The following is a 6,552-nucleotide window of genomic DNA, read 5'->3' as shown; positions in this document are numbered from 1 at the left end:
AGGGTTGTCATGGAATCTTTTGAATAAATTAGGGTTTGAACTCGACTAGCTCGGTTCATTTCCTAGTAGTGTCAGGTTACTTGGTATTTGAATTACATACATTGCTATCCAAGGGCTTCCTTAGTTAAGGTTTAAGCTTCTAGGCTCTAGGCAGTAGCTCGATTCTGACAAGCTGTGTATTCTATGACTCTCTACTTATTTAAAGGATTGACACCCCTTTGTTCAAGGAAAATTATAACATGGTCCCAGACCGTCGTACACGTGGTGGTTTGGGGTGATATTATTGGCCAATGTGACTCATAGTGATTTCTGATTGGTCTCTTAAATTAATTTTTCTTTTATTTTTTAACCCTTTGCATGGTCCCCACCACATTCGAGTGATATTATTGGTTGAGACCACCACATGGCAGTGTCACGTGGTACTCCGGGACCACAGAATAATTTCTCGTTGTTCAAAAAAAGAAATTAAAAAATACAAATAGAAGATTTTTTTTATATAAAAAAAATACAAATAGAAGATTGTTCAAGTAAATCCTTATTTGTGTGTCTGACCCAACTCTAGGTTACTTGACCTAGTGGTAATAAGATTTAATTAGAAGGATCTAGATATTCCTATTCAATGTATGATTACATTTCCTTGTATGATTCGGATTCAATGCATTGTAATCCTCTAAATAGGCCCTTGATATCAATGAGAATACACAACAATTCTCTCTCAAATATCGCTTCTCTAAAACACGTTATCAGCACGAATCCCTAAACCTAAAACAAATAGCCAAACCTTGATTCAAGAAGCTAAAAACCTTGAATCCGAATACAAAACCTTGGAGTCTTTTCTACCTCCACGTTACACCTTGAAGCACTCGATTCCAGGAGTCCAAAACCGGCGGCGCCACCCGAAGAACAGGCCGGAAACCTACCGAACCGGCCATCGAAAGCTCCATACACTACTAAAAAAAACTCCAATTGCGACGGCAGTTTGCGACGGCAATTTCAGTATTTGCGATGGAAATGACGGCGTTGCAATAGGTGGCGTCACAAAATCCATTTGCGACCGTAAATTTCCGTTGCAAAAAGTATTTGCGACGGAAAATGTTTCCGTCGCAAGACAAAACCTACTGCAACGGCAAGGTTGCCGTCGCAAAAAAGAAATTTTTTTATAAAAAAAAAAATTGGTGCTAATTGCACCATATATTTCTTCTAAGAACATGCAAAAGTAATTGAGACCCTTCATTAGAAATTTCTCATACATGATGGCTTATGGAGCCGAACTACACGTTTCATTAAATCTTGTTCATACCCTCTTCCCCCTTGTGAAATCTTGTTCATAAATCCTATCTCCCTCTCTAACATGCCACCACATTTGAGTTGCCTGAATTTCCAATGCGGCAAGCATTGATCTTGTAGCCACAATGCAGCTGAGTAGTAAGCAGTCATCATCTCACTTATGCTCTCGTGTTTCCTTCCCTCTTGAAATTCAATTAACAATGATATACGCAAGCTCCAAAGTGCTCAAATCTCTCCAATGAATAGCTGTAAAAGTCCACATGAAATGTTAAATAATACTCGAGCCTATCATAAATTATGGAAGACAGTATACAAATAAAAACTACTGACTATAACCACTCTTCATTATGAACTATATCATAGATAAAAACTACTAACTATAACCACTCTTCATTATGAAATATATCATAGATATATAAGAAGATAACATAAAAACCTTATATACTAGGAGCTACAGCCAAAACCAAAGCTTATAATGCGTGAACCACATGCTAAAGTAAAAGCATAGAAGTACAAGGTATGGAAAAGAGATTTACTAACCAGCACCTCCTTCCCTTCATTCAGTCTATTTGCTCATGGCACTCTGGGGCTTCTGCTGTTTCTATTGGTTTTTTCTTTGTTCTGCTTTATGAAAAGACACAAGAAATCAAGAGTTTAGTGAATGTCCAGGAATAAAAAACACAAATTTATCTCTTCAAACTAAAAGAACAATGCACACACACACACACACACACTTGATTACATAGTAGCGCCTTTATAGTAATTATGACATTACTCAACCACATAGTTTAGAGTTGAGACTTTAAGCTTGAGGTTTAGGAGAAAACCATATTAAGGACATAAACCAGAAAGCTAGAACAATGCACACACACACACACACACACTTGATTACATAGTAGCGCCTTTATAGTAATTATGACATTACTCAACCACATAGTTTAGAGTTGAGACTTTAAGCTTGAGGTTTAGGAGAAAACCATATTAAGGACATAAACCAGAAAGCTCTTGCAGTCTTGCCCATTATTGTAAGAAAAGGGAAAGAAATCAATCGATTAGTGAACCAGTGAAACTTGTCAGGAAAAATGCATAAGAATGAATGAAATGGAACAGGAACGTCAAAGGAGGAAGCATCAAAGAGGCACAAAGCTTGTGAGTGAAATCAACGTTTAACATCAATCATGGTTAGTAAATTCCATCATCAAACAAGTAATACATTTGGGAATAAACAACAGTAGAAGTGCAAGAAGCATACCATAGCAATATGTCTCCCAAAGTCCTTGTAATAAGAATAAGCTTCACCACGATGGACTGCAAGGTTGCCAGTTCATCTTCAACAATCCCTTGATTGCATGCTCAGGAAACTACCTTCCAGATTGGAGTAAAAAATAATTAAGTCCAGAGCAAGAAAAACTGAAATAGCATGCAGATGTAATGTACTTGTATCCATTCACTTACTGGGAAGTTAATGAGAAAGGACAATAGCAACTTCACTAAAACCATCTTCGAAAATTTTAGTTGAAAGCAGCAAATTCATTTGCTAGATAAATGTCTTGTAACGTCAATTGCACTTGATCAACCAAAAGTACTTTGCCTTAAAATTAACTAGTCAATATGTACCTTCTATATCCCATGTCATTATTTTATATATTCTGAAACGGAATTCAGGATTTTCATAATAAAAATTGAGATATAAGCATGAAAGAGAGGGGTAAAAGGAGCCTATACCAGCACTACACGAGGTAGGCGGATCCTTTTGCAAATCCTCGACCTCGTTCAACATGGGTTTTTACAAATACCCATTTAACATTGAGCAGTGATAAGCTAAACAAAGACAACTGACCAAGTGCATAATTAATTGTATGTTTCACATAACCAAATTGACCATCAAGCTCAAAAAAAGTAGTTCGTAACTTTGAATATCGATCTAAACACCTCAAGCTTCCAAAGCTAGTTACTGTACATTCACTGATCGAAAAATTGTATGGGTAGACACTCGGTGATTTATTTTCTTATTTAGAATTAGAAAATGAACAATGTCCAATAATTAAAGAACGCTTCTTCCTTTCATAGGGATAATTCTAACCATGAAATGAAATATCTATCTATCCAAATTTCTAAGCAACCAATCAAATAATTAATGGAACTAATTAGTCAAGGAAATTTCACAAGAACTGAGCAAATGGAACAACAAAAGCATATAATAAGAGAAGAACGAAGAAACAGACCACCATGAAAGACAGAGCGCTGAGTGGATGCCCATTACTGGAGCTAAAATCGATTTCTGGGGTGAATCTGAGAGACTGATCATTTGGGGAAAGGTCCTTCTCCCAATATTAAATCCTGAATACCCAGAAAGAAAAGCGAATCAAAATTAGATCTTGAGCCCTAAACAGACCCAAATGAAATCCACATAAATTCACACAATACCAAATTACAATCAAAGATCAACACAATAGATGAGCATGAGAGAGGAGAGGAGAGACAACATGGCGATAATGGCAACATGGAAAGAAATAACGGATAGCCGGATAGGTTACCATAGATCTGAAAACGATGCGAAGTATCTTGAGATCCAACTCCAACAGAGAGAGTGCAACGCAGATAACGATTTGGGGAGCCTTGCCACAGAGCTACGGCAAATAGAGCGTGAACCCGAGTCCTCTTGAATAAACAACACCCATCGGAATGCGACGTCGTGTCCACCCTTAATCATGCAACCCTTTTTAATTGCCGTAGCACACTTCTCAAATGTATGCAACAGCAAAGCTGTCGTCGTGTATCCCGTCGCTAATGCTAGGCTTTTGCGACGTAAATTGCCGAAGCGAATGCAATTTTTTTTAGTAGCGATACAACCCGCAGCAAATATTCCACCCTTTCACCATCTTCCGGGCATCCAATTTCAACCAAATTTTGTCAGCAGACAACTCTCAATTTGACGATTCAGGAACCGGAAGAAAAAGCACAAAAACCTGCCTAAAAGTGGGTGAACCGACCGACTAAACCTTATGCAGAAAACCTGCAGAAAAGAGAAGAAAGGCAACCCAAGCGGCAGCCACTGACGCAAGCCACGTCAGCAGCACTACCACGTTATCACTGGACCCCACTACCACGTCATCAGTCAACGACCGCCGGAAACTTTTTCGGCTAGATTTTCAAGCAAGTTTTCCAGATACCGGTGACTTTGCCGACCACTTTTTCCCGGCCAAATTTTCGAGCGACCTATTTCAAGGTACTTTTTACTAAACATTCCCGCTTTTTAGAGTTTTTTTAATTCAATTTCTCTTCTTTTTCGGGGACTTGCAAACTCCATTCTTCTACCTCCCTTTCTTCATCATAGGGGAGACCTAATTAAGCCGAACAGTGGGGGTTCGTGCTCACTCCAAGCTTTTAGAGCTTGTTGAGATCTCTAAACTTAGAGTTTGTAGAGAATTTATGATCGACCACTTACGTCATTGTTTCGATCTAATCCAATACCTCTTGGAATTGAATTTCTTGGAAGCGATTACGCTCAGAAATTCATAATTTCTTGGGAGCAACTACGCTCAGAAATCTTAAATGTTTTCGTGGTAGCCGTTTACTCTCTGAAACTAACCCTAATTTCTTGTTCTCTTTTAGGATGAGTAACCTGAACAAATTGGACTTTACTCCATTAGGAACAACTGGCTCTGAATATCACAGGTGGGTTCGTGATGTCCGCCAGCATCTCAAGGTCGATAGAATCCTGGATACGATTCTTGAGCCTAGCCAGGACATGCTAACTGTTGACAAAACTCAAGCTTTGGAAGCAAATAGAGTAGCCTTAGAGGCAAATAAGGTGAAAGTCATCATCTTAATGACTCTTCATATGGATGATTCGCTCCAGTACGAGTGTATAAATGAAGAAGACCCCTGAAGACTGTGGGTCTCACTTGAAGAAACATTTGGCAACGTTCGTGACTCCCTGCTTCCTGACCTAGAAGTGAGATGGCATAGCCTATGTCATCTCACTTCTGTGATTTTAAATTAGTTCTTGACTACAACTCAGAAGCACTTCGCATTAAATCCTTAATGGAATTCTGTAGTAAAGAGATCACAGATGCGATGTTGATTGAGAAGACTCTCTCTACCTTCCCCATCTCTGCATTGATGGCTGCTAAGAACTATCGAATCAATGTTACTGCAGGACGGATCACAAGGTTTCATGAGATTATTGGAGCTATGAATGTCGTTGAAAAGCATGACAACATCCTTGTGAAGAACTATAATTCAAGATCCATGGAAACATAGCATATTCCGGAATCTAATTATAGTCGTGCCTCTAAGAGAGGACGCCAAGATTGAAACCCTAATTTTAGGGATATTTCTGGATGTTCTGGTCCATATAATAGCTCTACTTGGGAAGGTAACTGCCAAAATAGGCGAACATGGAACCGAAGAGGTAAACGTGGAAAGAGAGAGGGAGGCAATGCCTCTGGCCATGTTGGTGGCACCACCAACACTAAGAGCCATCTAAATGACACTTTCAAAGCGCCTCAATCAATGGAGTCTGAGCAAAGAGATGTATGTTCTCGATGTGGAGTATCTAGTCATTGGGCACACATTTGTAGAGCTCGTGAAGAAATTATCACCGCCTACAAAGCATATTGTGAAGCAAGAGAAGCTCACGACGTGGAACAAGAAGATTAAGAAGATGATCTAGATAGCCAATTCTGTTTAAGTCTTTATTTTTCCAAAAGATGTAATAGGCGATTGCCATATATTTTTGTACTGAATGCCAATGGTTTAGTTTTTCTTCAAAGTAGGCTCACCCAAAGTAAGTGTGATGTCTAGGAAGGTTATGAGATTAGTGGTACTTAAGCGAGCCTTGCTCCATCGACATCTCTTTACTCACCTGGTCACATTTATTTTGGAATTACCGAAAGAAGTTAGACTACTACCATTGTTTTGCATTAGCTAGCATTTTGGATTAGATTTTCTCTCGTCAAAGAGACAATGATGTAACTCCGTTAGCTTATGAATAAAATTTCGAGTTCTTTTCATTATGACTCAATTTTGATTCTGAGCATATTACTTTGTGACTACGATGGCTGGGTCATCGGTATTAATTCAAGGACATGGAATAGCCCAAGTTCCACTTACCAAATGGCACCTTGATTACTGTCACAGAAACTCTTTACGTGCTTAGGGAAAATCGTACCCTATAGCCAACGGATTCCATGCGAAAACGCATATAGAGAACGGAAATGAGCTCCTTTGCAATACCTCTACTGATTGCGAATGTTGGAC

At 38.8% G+C, this 6,552-nt stretch overlaps 1 long non-coding RNA gene across 1 annotated transcript; it reads right to left on the bottom strand.

The window, feature by feature from the left end:
• Window positions 1-1,736: 1,736 nt before the first annotated feature.
• LOC112180362 lies at window positions 1,737-3,949 on the bottom strand. Its single transcript, XR_002928248.2, has 4 exons — window positions 3,825-3,949; window positions 3,513-3,627; window positions 2,540-2,648; window positions 1,737-1,908 (listed from the first exon to the last, which is right to left on the bottom strand). It is a non-coding gene; the product is annotated as an uncharacterized LOC112180362 (long non-coding RNA).
• Window positions 3,950-6,552: the final 2,603 nt, after the last annotated feature.

Source organism: Rosa chinensis, chromosome 7, assembly GCF_002994745.2.
Source record: "Rosa chinensis cultivar Old Blush chromosome 7, RchiOBHm-V2, whole genome shotgun sequence".
In the NCBI taxonomy this organism is placed as follows: Eukaryota; Viridiplantae; Streptophyta; class Magnoliopsida; order Rosales; family Rosaceae; genus Rosa; species Rosa chinensis.
The sequence above is the reverse complement of the archived record's forward strand: the minus strand, read 5'-3'. Positions and strand labels throughout refer to the sequence as shown.